General features: G+C 42.0%; 1 non-coding gene across 1 annotated transcript; it reads left to right on the top strand.

Annotated features, from left to right (window-relative positions):
• Positions 1–294: 294 nt before the first annotated feature.
• On the top strand, positions 295–405 carry LOC140818903 (small nucleolar RNA R71). Its single transcript, XR_012115133.1, has one exon. It is a non-coding gene; the product is annotated as a small nucleolar RNA R71 (small nucleolar RNA).
• Positions 406–14,537: the final 14,132 nt, after the last annotated feature.

The following is a 14,537-nucleotide window of genomic DNA, read 5'->3' as shown; positions in this document are numbered from 1 at the left end:
ATTTCTAATGACTCAATTTTTCTTGCTAAAGATGCAAGTTTAGCTTGAATATCTGTATCATCTTTAAGATTATAGATACCACCCCCATTTGTTGAATTATTGATTTTAGTTGTTGGTGGTTCTATTGTACCTATAGTATCCTAATTTTGAGCATTTTCTGCTAATGAATCCAAATATTCCATAGCTTCATTTGGGTTTTTATCTTCAAAAGTTCCATTACACATGAATTCTATCATTTGCCTATCTTTAGGTATAAGACCTTCATAAAAGTGAGAAACTATTCTCCATGTTTCAAAACCATGATGTGGGCATGTATTAAGTAATTCTTTATATCTATCCCAACATTGATAAAATGTTTCTCCTTGTTTTTGAGAAAAAGTTGTAATTTGTCTTTTAAAAGAGTTTGTTCTATGGGAAGGGAAAAACTTTTTGAGAAATTGTTGTTGCATTTCTTCCCATGATCTTATTGAACTTGATCTTAAATTTTGTTGCCATTTTTTAGCTTTATCTTTTAAAGAAAAAGGGAAAAGCTTTAATCAAACTATATCCATGCTACAATTTTGATCATTATAAGTGTTACAAACTTCCTCAAATTCTCTTAGATGTAAATATGGATTTTCAGAATCTAAGCCATGAAAATTTGGTAAAAGTTGAATAATTTGAGGTTTAAAATTGAAATTATATGCATCGGGAGGAAAAACTAAACAAGATGGGGCACTAGTTCTAATAGGGTTCATATGGTGCCTAAGTGTTCTTAATTGATCATGTTCTTGATTATTATTATTATTGTTATTATTATCATTATCTTGATTATTTGAATTATCATCCATATTTAAATTATTTTCAGATACTCGAATAAGTCTACCACTTTTTTTTCGACTCCAAACACTCATACAAGTAAAAACACACAATACTTATAAATAAAACATAAATAACAAATATAAACTTAATTTATACCTCCCCGGCAACGGCGCCAAAAACTTGCTACTACTTAAATAATAATTCACTCAAGTGTAGGTTGTCTGCAAGTAATATATTTCGTAAGTACGAGATCGATCCACAGAGAGGTTATTTTTAGTTTAAATTTATTAATTTATAGATTACCAAATGCAAGAATGAAGTTTACAAATTATAAATTTTGTCAGCGGACTGCTCAGAGTCGACAGAAAAGCTATGCAGATCAGAGAAGGAGAGACTTAGAGTTTGCAGTGGGCGATCATGTCTTCGTGAAAGTGGCACCTATGAAGGGTGTCACGAGATTTGGGAAGAAAGGGAAGCTCAGTCCGAGATTCATTGGACCGTTTGAGATCCTTGACAGAGTTGGGACGCTTGCTTATCGTGTGGCTCTTCCGTGGAATCTGGCCGGAGTACACAATGTCTTTCACGTCTCGATGCTGAGAAAGTACATGGCGAATCCTTCGCATGTGCTGAACTTTGAGCCGTTGCAGCTTACTCCGAACTTATCTTATGAGAAGAGACCAGTGCAGATCCTAGACAGACAGAAGAAGAAGCTTCGGAACAAGCTTGTTAAGCGAGTCAAAGTCAAATGGCTCAACCATTCAGAGGAGGAAGCTACATGGGAGTCTAAGCCGGAGATGAGAGATCGTTACCCAGAGTTATTCGGTGAGTTTTAATTTCGAGGACAAAATTTCTTTTAAGGGGGGAAGGATTGTAGAATCCGTAATTAGACTACGTATAAACCATGCATAATTCTAGTGTTTTAAATTTAATTGACTTCATTGCATGAGTATTTAAGTGTTTTCCTTGAAATTAATTAGTTTACCCAGTAGTTTAGATTTTTATTCTTTTCAGTCAATTCGGTGAGGCCGGACCGGAGTTAGAGTAAAGAGATAAAAATTTACTAGTAAGAAAACATTTCAAAAACTTATTTAAGATAAATAATGAGTAAATTTATGGTGAAAGAAGGTTTAAGGATTATTTGTATAAGTGGAGATGAGTAGTAAATAGAGTTCAATAATTAATTCCTTAATTCTTTTAAATATTTATTGAGTAGATAAAACACTAAAGAGTTAAAATACAATATTCTAGAAATATTTTCCCTCCTCTTTTATTTAAATTTTCGGCCCTCTCATTTAATTTTTAAAAGATTTGTTAACAACTCAACTCCTTGATCCCTTCCTTATCCATTTTTGGGAGATGAATTCCTCACCAATTTTAATCCACATTTGATTGATGACTAAGCAATATTCCATCCCATTCGTTTGATAAGATAATCGGCCATCTCCCCATGTTAAAGGATTTAATTGTGATTATTCAACTCATTCCTTAATTATCCCCCTTAATTTTTCTAGATAGATATATCCTTCCCAACTTTTAAATCACTACCAAATAATTTAATTAAGCAAAATCTTTCTTGACCCTAGACCAAACCATCGACCAAATACATTCTGCATATCCCTCAAAATCTTTTTGGTAGCAAATCAATTTCCATCATATCTCAACTCAAGGATAGAAAAGATTAATCCCTTCCATTTTTCTTGTATCATCCCATTTAATTCCTAGACACCTCTCCCTCACCCTACCACAGAAAATCAGAGGAAAACCAGAGAGAAAAATCTTGCAACAACCGTGATAAAATTTGAGAGAAATTTGAGAGAAATTCGAGAGAAAACAAGGTAGAGAAGCAACTCCGTCTCCTCCGCGCCGAGTCGTCGTATTCTTTCGTTTTTCATTCAAACGAAACAAAGGCATGTATATACTTTTTTCTAAACCACAATCAAGTCATATTATCATTATTTTTAACGTCACATGATAATCTTTATATGCAAAAACCGAAATACATCAAGGATTTTCAGAAAAATGCAACATGCAGATTTTTCAGCCCTTCATTACATGCTTCACGGGTTTGCTCTTGTTTTGATGTTTCAGATGGATGGCTCGACTCCAGGCTCACTAGGCTACTTCTAGACACATACTAGGGTGTGTCAAGACCATGATGGTCCATTCAAACAAGCCCCATGAATGATAGAAATCGGAAATGACAGCAGCTTTCTTTCTTGTCATTTGAGTTTCGAAAATTCTGTTGTGGGCTGTCAAGGGGGTGGATCGGATCTGGGCTGCCTCAAGGCATATAGCCATGATTAGATCACTCCCCTAGCATGTCTAAGACGTGACTAAGTCGCCCTTTTGTTGGCTTGGTCCATGGTTCACCGGTTTTAAAATCAAACATCAAGAACAGCCCTCCCCTCTCGGCCCCTTTGCTTTCGTGACAACACTTGTGTTCTCGGTTTTGTGTATGGGTGTGGATCTTGGTTGGCCTATGGCCCTTAGCCACGGTTCATACCCTACCACTGGATGTCTGGATCGTGCCATGGTCAATTGAATGGCCACTGGAACGACGCGAGACAACCAACGAAGCAAGAACAGCCCCTCCCCTCTCGACCTTCAGTTTTTTACAGCAAGTGTGTTCGTTTTGTTGAGGCGTGGTGTGAATCTTGGTTGGCCTAGGGCCCTTAGCCACGGTTTACACCTTGCACCTAGATGTCTAGATCGTGCCATGGTCAATGAAATGGCCATTGGAGCGACACGAGACAACAAGCGAAGCCAAACTCCCTACGCGCGCAGAATTTCCTTCTCGGCTAGGCGTGTAGTCTCGTTTCTGGTGTGGTGCGAATTGTGGCTGGTCTTGTGCCCTTAGCCATGGTTCAAATCATTCCATGGGATGTTGGTAAGAGTCTCTGGTCGGTGGTTCACGCCCCTAATGGCCGATAGTCTCGAAACCAACGCAAGTCTTGTAGTTGTACAGCTGCTGTATTTTTACAGCAAGTTGCTGTGTCGGTTCGGAGGCTCGTTCGAGTTCTCGGTCGGCCTTTAGTCTATGGCCTTGGACTGGACAGTGCTCCATTGAGTTAGGAAGGTCAGGTTTTCGACCGTTCGTGATTCGGATCATTTTTGAGGTCGTACGAGAATTTACGGTGCGATGTGCCAAATTAACTCTCGAAAGAGCGTTTCACGTTTTGGCCTCCATTCACCTAGATTTCGACCCTCATCACTTTAGGAGCATAATTTCATAATTTTAAACGCATTTTAATCATGACTTTATGTCGGTTCAGTGTCGGTTCAGGTTGGTTCGGAGTCATGATTAAATACGATGTCATTAGGCTTCGTAGTCGCATCTTTTGGACGTAAATTGCATAGTTGGTCAAGTTTAATCCATTGCATATTTTTCATGACACAGTTAGGTTGCAGCGAGCCTGGGGACGATCCAATCCAGTTAGTAACATATACAAGAACTTTCATTATGCCAGTTAATTATTTTACGTGCATTAAATAGAAAATGATTATTTTTGAGATTTATGCGATATGGATTGTGGTTCATTCACTATGTGGGAGTATTATTTTATACGGTCGCCAGTGACCGCTCAGTTCAGTTTGGTACCACCCGGTCGCCAGTGACCGGCCAGCTCAGTTCAGTTTCAGACTCCCCGGTAGCCAGTTACTATTAGTTCAGCTTAGTGCAGTGGCCACATGCGTAAAACATAATCTCAACAGAAAATTTTACCAGTTATTTCATTACAGGGCTCCAAGGAGCAAACATTTTTACTTGGTTTTTAATTCAGTCATGCACGTATTATAATTGCTCAGTACAAGTTATTTTCAGTATGCCTCATGACATGATATTTTATCCCATGCACATTTTACTTCAGTTTTTACTCGTTACCTGCGATATATGCATGCTGAGTCTTTAGGCTCACTAGACTTGATTGTTGTAGGTACTGTTGAGGCTAGGGCCGAGGGCGGGGACCAGTGAGCTAGCTTGGGTCGGCAGTAGTGGCACCCGAGGACCTCAGTGCAGCAGTTGTTATTTTATTCCACAAACATTTTATCAGTCGTTGGATATTTTAAAATTGTGATTTTTGGCAAACTTTATTTTCTTCCGCTGCGATATTTTAAACTTTGAACTAGATTTATCAGTTGATTTTATGAATGAGGCCATTTAAGTTCTTTTAAAAAGAAAATTTTTAATTTTCCGCAAATTTTCAAGCAAGGATTTTCGGGCCTTCACAATATGTATTACACGTTATTATGGTTATGGTTTGCTGAGTCAATAGACTCAGTAGGTGTGAACGATGCAGGTGAGCATGATATTGATGTTGTTGAGGAACTTGATAATGGATCTTACTGGACTGAAGCTGCACATAACCAGAGGACCATCGCTAGTTTTTCACATTTATATTAAGTCTATGATTTAAGTTGATGATAAAGATTTTTACGACAGTTATGATGATTTTGAGTGGTTTTGAGAGGATGTTAGAGTTATTTTATTTTTGAAATATTGTTAGTTTAGGTTGATTGACAATTTACGATTTTACGTTTTAAATCGAGTTTTTTTTTTAATTTTAATATAAGAGTTGGGTGTTATTTAAAAAATGGTGCAAAGTTATTTTTAAAAATATAATATATATATATATATGTATATGTATATGTATTGGCCGAGTTATGAGAGGTATAAATTTTTTTTTTAGTATTTTTTAAGAAAAACGAATAGTGGACGTTTCAGTTGGTATCCGAGCAGTCTTCCTGCAAAGGGTTGTGCCACTGTCAGTTCCGGAAAGCTCAATCGTCAAGCCATAAGTTTGTAAGTTTAATTTATTTATATGATTCTTATGGTAATACCTGCATGATTACATGAATTATATGTTTATGTTGCATGTTTAATAGGTTTACGAGGATAAATGTTATATATTCTTAAAATTGCTCAAAAATGGACTAGTATATGTTGCATGATTAGAAAACTTAGATTTGAATGCATGTTGGTTACGTTAGAAATTTGGAAAACATTCAGATATAATGCCTCCAATACGCGCACCTAATACTGATAGGCAAGCCAAGGATGTTGAGGATCGTCATGTGAATGCACCCCCACCTTCTAATGGGGATGTTGTTATTCGCGCACTAGAGGGCATGGCATGCTTATTTGAGCAGCAGTTACTGTAGTATCACGATTCCTAATTTGAGTTAATTATTGGATTAATTAGATTTTCGGTGGGATCGGAAGGACCGAACAGGGTTCGGATCGTCCGATCATGGTTCGGATCGTCCGAGCCAGGTGTCGGATCGTCCGAGCCAGGTGGCTGGACCCGTGGCAGACATGCAGAATTCGGATCGTCCGAGCAAGGGTTCGGATCGTCCGAGACAGGTGGCTGGACACGTAGAACACATGCAAGGTTCGGATCGTCCGAAGTGGGTTCGGATCGTCCGAAGTGTACCGGATCGGAGTTTCCGAAGTGGATCGGAGCGTCCGAACATTGGCTATAAATAGTGGCGCGAGGCTTCACATTTGACTCGCCAATTCCGAGCGTTCCAGAGCGTTTCAGTCATTTCTGATAGGTTTCTAGTCTTTTCCCGAAGTTCAGGCACTAGCGGGGAGCTACTGGTGTTGTAGCGGAGCTGTGCTCTAGTTGGGAGCTAGCGGCATCAGTGGGCGGACTGCGGACGCAGGCGTGAGTCTAGGACTGATTGTTAGAATCTGCTGGTTTGAGGTACGAAAGTACTATCCGAGATATCCTGGTTGAGTATACATTCATATATGTGTTGCATGATTATTTGCTGCATTGTTATATGTCATATAATACATGCTATTATGTCACGCTTTATGATGCATGTTGCATTTCATGTTGAGCCGTATCTCCTTCGAGATAGCCTTTACTGTTGAGCTGTATCTCTTTCGAGATAAGCTATATCTTGTGGGGCCGCTCAGCCCTGTCTTGTGGACGCATGGACACCGAGAGTACACAGTGGCCGACGGGTCCGGAGGGCTTCGGTGATCCGGGACATTTTAGGTCCACGTCTGATCTTGTAGTGGATGCAGTGACCCAGAGGAGTACCGCGCGGCACTATCCACTTGGCGCCTCTAGACTGAGCATATTGAGATCTTTTGTGACTCCTGTTTCTTGACTACCCTGGTATCATATCATAGCATGTGCATTTCATATAGGCTTGTATACTCATGCTTTTGTGCTGAGCGTTCTTATCGCTCACGTCCTCGGTTTTGTTTTTCTTGGACACCCCATTCCCACGGGGTAGGCCTCAGGTTGGATGGCTCAGGAGGAGGAGGAGGAGGACTTTGAGTAGCTGGTTGGTTTAGTTTCAGTGATATTTTATTTCGATATGGTTGTACCGTATACTTTTATTTTAGTATTGAGTTATTCGGATTTTCGATTGGGTTGTATAACTTTCATTTGTTGACTTTTTCCGCTATTATCTGATTGGTATTAATTAAGTTAATTGCATGCTTAGTTCTTGATTAGTAGGTGATTCTGGAACGGGTCACTACATTTATGGTATCAGAGCATGCATATGATTTTGGGATATAGATTTCTGTTTTGGGATTTTCGTTGACCATTTTACCATTTTTCCTCATTCTTATAGCGATGGCTGACCACTTTGGTGATGAGAGTAGTCAGGGAAGTGTAGGTCGTTGGGGTGACCAGGACGATCGTAGGCGTCATCGTGAACATCGTCATCATCGCGATGGTCCTAGGCGTTTTGAGATACACCGTTTTATTCAGATGGGGCCTAAGCCGTTAGTCGGCGGTGAGACTCCCGATGATGCTGAGGATTGGTTAGAGCGCATGGAGAGTTGTTTCCGTGCATTCCAGTGCACCGAGGAGCAGAAGATAGAGACCCTTAGTTTTCTTCTCGAGGGCCGTGCGCGCAAGTGGTGGCGATCGACTTCTGCGCCGATAGTCCAGTCTCAGGGTAGGGTGACTTGGGCCGATTTCCGTGCAGCTTTCATGCAGCTGTATTTTCCTCCAGCCCTTCGCCAGGCAAAGACGATTGAGCTCCTGAACCTTAAGCAGGGTAGTATGTCTGTTGATGAATATCAGCAGAAGTTTTTCGAGTTGTTACCCTTTGCTCCTCATATTAGTGGCAGTTCTGAGGCCAAGTATGACCATTTACTTCAGGGCCTTAATCAGGAGATCTTTGATCGAGTCACTGTCTGCGATAATCCTACTTCTTATGATGGATTAGTGAACCGGTGTCGCCAGGCAGAGATCAGTCTCCAGCGTGGTAGGGCTATTCTTTCTTCTAGACAACCGAGTACTTTGAGCCCTCGATCTCAGTCTTTCAAGAAGTCAGGTTCTTCTTCTTCTGGATCTGGATCACGGTCTAGCGGTGTTTTTCGCTTTGATAAGAAGAAGGTTTCTTGTGTGCATTGCGGGAAGAACCATCCATCGGAGCAGTGCCGATCAGCCGCGGGAGCTTGTTTTCAGTGCGGAGAGTTGGGTCACCTTAAGAAGAATTGTCCTCAGTTGTGAGGTGGAGCAGGATCTGGTTCCGGATCTCAGACGACCGTTCAGCAGAGGAGGCAGGGTCAGGCAATGGGTAGCTCAAATCTTCGACCTCGTGCCCAAGGTCAGGTATTTGCGCTGAACCAGGATCAGGCTGCAGATGAGACAGAGAGAGTCATAGCAGGTACTTTTCGTTTATACGGTATTCCTGCTTTTGTTCTTATTGATACCGGAGCATCACATTCATTCATTTCTGCACGATTTGTTAAGCGTCATAAGTTACCGTATGTTTCTCTAGACGTCATTCTTTCCGTTTCTACTCCGATGGGTCATTCGGTGTTAGCAAAGCGTCTAGTGATGGGTTGTCCCTTAGATTTTGAGGGTAACGAATTGGTTGCGAATCTCATGATCCTAGAGATGGAAGATTTTGATTGTATTGTGGGTATAGACCTATTGACTACCTACCGAGCTACTGTGGATTGTTACCAGAAGCTTGTTCAGTTTCGTACGACTGAGAGCTCTAGTTGGTTTTTCTATGGTGAGGGAGCGCGACCTCCGATGCCAGTGGTATCTGCTCTGAAAGCCTGTCGTGCTTTAGAGTCGGGCGGGGAAGGCTACCTTATCTATGCGATTGATTCGTCCACAGGTAGTGTTGGTATAGATGATATTTCAGTGGTTTGTGAATTTCCTGATGTTTTCCCAGATGAGATTCCTGGTTTTCCTCCGATTAGAGAGGTGGAATTTGGCATCGAGTTAATGCCAGGGACTGCACCGATTTCTCATGCCCCCTATCGTCTGGCTCCGTCAGAGATGAGAGAATTGAAGCAGCAATTGCAGGATCTTCTTGATAAAGGTTATATTCGCCCGAGTGTTTCACCTTGGGGAGCTCCAGTCTTGTTTGTCAAGAAAAAGGATGGATCAATGCGATTGTGTATTGATTATCGCCAGCTGAATCGTGTGACGATCAAAAACAAGTATCCATTACCTCGTATCGATGACTTGTTCGATCAGCTTCAGGGTACCTCTGTTTACTCCAAGATTGACTTGAGATCGGGTTATCATCTGATGAGAGTCAGAGATGATGATATTTCCAAGACTGCATTTCGTACGCGATATGGGCATTACGAATTTCTAGTTATGCCATTCGGATTGACGAATGCGCCAGCAGTGTTCATGGATCTGATGAACCGAGTCTTTCGGGATTTTCTAGATCAGTTTGTTGTGGTTTTCATCGACGATATCTTGATTTATTCGCACAGTGTGGAAGAGCATATCCATCACTTGAGGATTGTGTTGCAGATTCTTCGCGAGAAGCAATTGTATGCTAAGCTGAGTAAGTGCGAGTTCTGGATTAATCGTGTAGTATTCCTTGGTCATGTGATTTCCAAGGAAGGCGTTTCTGTGGATCCCAGCAAGATTGAGACAGTGCTGAATTGGTCACGTCCGACGACAGTGGCCGAGATCCGTAGTTTTCTAGGTCTGGCGGGGTATTATCGTCGCTTCATCGTGAATTTCTCTCAGGTAGCTAGACCGTTGACGCAACTTACTCGGAAGGATGTTCCATTTGAGTGGTCATCTGAGTGCGAAGATAGTTTCAGAGAGCTTCGTCGACTTCTGACTTCTGCACCTGTTTTGGCATTACCGTCAGGATCTGATGGTTTCAGTGTTTACACCGATGCCTCTTTTCAAGGCTTAGGGTGTGTGTTGACGCAGAATGGTCATGTGATCGCTTATGCTTCCAGGCAGTTAAAATCTCACGAGGAGAAGTACCCTATCCATGATCTAGAATTAGCTGCTATTGTGTTTGCGCTAAAGATCTGGCGTCATTATTTGTACGGGGTTAAGTTTGAAATTTTTACTGATCATAAGAGTCTGAAGTATCTGTTCACTCAGGCTGAGTTGAACATGAGACAACGTCGTTGGATGGATCTACTTAAAGATTATGACTGCGAGATCAAGTACCATCCAGGTTCTGCGAATCTCACAGCCGATGCTCTTAGTCGCAAAGTGAGAGCCTCTGCACTTCAGACCAGTGCTATGTCTAGTACTGTCCAGGATTGTTGCTCGTTGGGATTTAATTTCAAACATCGGAAAGGTATGGAGAGCATTCGTGTTGCTACCATTTTATCTGAGCCAGCTTTGTTCGCTCGGATTCGAGATACTCAGATGTCTGATCTCAAGACTCAGAGATTAGCTCGGTTGGTTGGTGGAGATAGCAATTTCCATTATCAGTCTAATGGTCTTCTGTGTTTGTCTAATCGAGTTGTGGTACCAGAGGATGATACTTTGAGGGAAGAGATCTTGTCTCAGGCTCATCGAAGCAAGCTGAGTGTTCATCCGGGAAGCAACAAGATGTATAAAGATTTGAGGACACGATTTTGGTGGAAAGGGATGAAGCGCAGCGTTTATCAGTTTGTCTCCAAGTGTCTAGTTTGTCAGCAGATTAAGGCAGAGCACCGTCGACCGGGAGGATTATTGTTGAACTTACCTATTCCTGAATGGAAGTGGGAGCATATCGCGATGGACTTCATTACTCATTTGCCATTATCTTCGAGGAACAGTGATGCTATTTGGATAGTGGTGGATCGACTCACCAAGTCTGCTCATTTTCTGCCATATAACCGTGATTTCACTTTCGATCGTATGGCTCGATTGTATATTCAAGAGATTTTACGTTTGCATGGAGTGCCAGTCAGTATTGTTAGTGACAGAGATCCTCGTTTTACCTCACGATTTTGGGGTAGTTTCCAGTCAGCATTGGGTACTTCACTAAGTTTAAGTACGGCTTATCATCCAGAGACCGACGGTCAGACAGAGAGGACTATCCGTACACTTGAGGATATGTTGCGAGCTTGTGTTATGGATTTCGGAACCGCTTGGCAGGATCATTTGCCTTTGATTGAGTTCGCGTACAACAACAGCTATCATCGTAGTATTGGTATGGCACCATTTGAGGCGTTGTATGGGCGACGTTGTCGTACTCCATTATTCTGGGACGAAGTTGGGGAACGACATGTTGAGGGACCGGAGTTAGTCCAGCAGGCTATTGATAAGGTTGCAGTAATCAAGAAATGGATTAAGATCGCTCAGGATCGACAGGCTAGTTATGCGAACACCAAGCGTCGACCTCTTCATTTTCAGCCAGGTGAGAAAGTATTTCTACGAGTTTCGCCTTTTCGCAGGATTTTGAGATTTGGTCTCAAGGGTAAGCTGTCTCCGAGATTTATTGGTCCATTTGAAATATTGGAAAGCGTGGGAGATTTGGCTTACAGACTTGCATTGCCGCCGTACCTATCAAGTATTCATGATGTGTTCCACGTATCTTTGTTGAGACGATACGTAGCAGATGAGTCTCACATCTTGCATCCCTCTGAAGTTCAACTTAATTCGGATTTGTCTTACGTGGAACGACCAGTTCGGATTCTAGATCGCAAAGACAAGGTGTTGCGGAATAAGATCATTCCTCTTGTCTTAGTGCAGTGGCAGCGTCGAGGCACTGAAGAAGCCACTTGGGAATTAGAAAGTCGTATGCGTTCAGAGCATCCAGAGCTCTTTTGAGTTGTACTGTGGTTGTAATATGGATGTGTGTGTGTTTTTCCGTTGTAATCCAAATATCAGTTGTGTTCAACAACAAGTGAGATGTAATAACAATGTTGTTATTTCGTTTTGTTCATACTATAAACCTGATTTTGAGGACGAAATCTTTTTAAGTGGGGGAGAATGTAGTATCCCGATTCCTAATTTGAGTTAATTATTGGATTAATTAGATTTTCGGTGGGATCGGAAGGACCGAACAGGGTTCGGATCGTCCGATCATGGTTCGGATCGTCCGAGCCAGGTGTCGGATCGTCCGAGCCAGGTGGCTGGACCCGTGGCAGACATGCAGAATTCGGATCGTCCGAGCAAGGGTTCGGATTGTCCGAGACAGGTGGCTGGACACGTAGAACACATGCAAGGTTCGGATCGTCCGAAGTGGGTTCGGATCGTCCGAAGTGTACCGGATCGGAGCTTCCGAAGTGGATCGGAGCGTCCGAACATTGGCTATAAATAGTGGCGCAAGGCTTCACATTTGACTCGCCAATTCCGAGCGTTCCAGAGCGTTTCAGTCATTTCTGATAGGTTTCTAGTCTTTTCCCGAAGTTCAGGCACTAGCGGGGAGCTACTGGTGTTGTAGCGGAGCTGTGCTCTAGTTGGGAGCTAGCGGCATCAGTGGGCGGACTGCGGACGCAGGCGTGAGTCTAGGACTGATTGTTAGAATCTGCTGGTTTGAGGTACGAAAGTACTATCCGAGATATCCTGGTTGAGTATACATTCATATATGTGTTGCATGATTATTTGCTGCATTGTTATATGTCATATAATACATGCTATTATGTCACGCTTTATGATGCATGTTGCATTTCATGTTGAGCCGTATCTCCTTCGAGATAGCCTTTACTGTTGAGCTGTATCTCTTTCGAGATAAGCTATATCTTGTGGGGCCGCTCAGCCCTGTCTTGTGGACGCATGGACACCGAGAGTACACAGTGGCTGACGGGTCCGGAGGGCTTCGGTGATCCGGGACATTTTAGGTCCACGTCTGATCTTGTAGTGGATGCAGTGACCCAGAGGAGTACCGCGCGGCACTATCCACTTGGCGCCTCTAGACTGAGCATATTGAGATCTTTTGTGACTCCTGTTTCTTGACTACCCTGGTATCATATCATAGCATGTGCATTTCATATAGGCTTGTATACTCATGCTTTTGTGCTGAGCGTTCTTATCGCTCACGTCCTCGGTTTTGTTTATCTTGGACACCCCATTCCCACGGGGCAGGCCTCAGGTTGGATGGCTCAGGAGGAGGAGGAGGAGGACTTTGAGTAGCTGGTTGGTTTAGTTTCAGTGATATTTTATTTCGATATGGTTGTACCGTATACTTTTATTTTAGTATTGAGTTATTCGGATTTTCGATTGGGTTGTATAACTTTCATTTGTTGACTTTTTCCGCTATTATCTCTGATTGGTATTAATTAAGTTAATTGCATGCTTAGTTCTTGATTAGTAGGTGATTCTGGAACGGGTCACTACAGTTACAATAGGCTCCTAAGCCACAACTCGAAATCTATGCTTATTCGATCACTTGAGGTGCACTTTCTATATATGAATATGGGATATGCTGACCGTGTGAGGTGTGCTACTTATATGTTTATAGATAATGCTTTTGGTGGGAAGGAGCGGAGCATGGGATTGACTTGGCTACACTTACCTGGGTTCAATTAAAGAAAATATTCTATGATAAATACTTTACTGCTGACGTCCGAGGACGCTTGAAGAGGGAATTCATGACTCTCTGTCAAGGAGACACTACTGTGGCTGAGTTTGTGAAGAAGTTTGACAGGGCCTGTCACTTTGCGCCCCTCATTTCTAGGGATTCTGCTGAGAAACTTAGACATTTTCTGGATGGTCTATGACCTACTATATGTCGTGATGTGATGAAGATGCGACCTATGGATTATGCACCTGCCACTGCCTATGCATTTCAAGCTGAGCAAGCTTTGAAAGATACTGATTTTGAGATGCAGTGCAAAAGACAACAACACCAGTAGAATTCTCAGCCGAATAAGAAGCCATATATGAGACCTCCTAGACCTCAAGGTCAGCAAAAGCCCCAAGGACAAGTGAAGAAGCCAGGACCACCAAAACCACCACAACCTGGAGCACCTGTGCAAGGAGTGCAATCGCTTACATTATGACAAGTGCATGTGGGGATCTTTTAGATGCTTCATATGCAAGGGGGAATGACATAAAGCTGCGGATTTCCTGAAGAAGAAAGCACCTACAGTGGGAAGAGCTTATGTTATGCATGCTGAGGAGGCCGAAGAGGAATCATACACGACCCTTGTCACCGGTAACCTAGTTATTTAACGTTTTTATATTGCCTTTATTGCATGAAATGATAAATTGATTATTAGAATTTATTTAGGATTCAAGAATAACCTAGTGAAAATTAGGTTGCATGCTCTATCTGATAGGATCGGATATTGACTAAGGAGTGTTTAGAAGGGGGGGTTAATAAACACTTCTACGAATTTAAATGTTCTTCGAAAAAGGTAGTTTAGTTTTATTACAAACTGAACTAAGTATCCCGTCGGTCAATAACAATCAGTTAAACTGAATAAGCAGTTGCGGAAAATAAACTGATTGAAAGATAGAATATCTAACTGAAAATGAAATGCTGAAGTAAAGACAACACAATATGTTTCTGGATGTTCGGAGATTTGAATAACTCCTATGTCACCCCTT

The sequence above is a fragment of the Primulina eburnea genome, chromosome 17 (genome assembly GCF_022965805.1).
Source record: "Primulina eburnea isolate SZY01 chromosome 17, ASM2296580v1, whole genome shotgun sequence".
NCBI lineage: Eukaryota > Viridiplantae > Streptophyta > Magnoliopsida > Lamiales > Gesneriaceae > Primulina > Primulina eburnea.
This window is presented reverse-complemented; position numbering and strand designations above follow the sequence as displayed.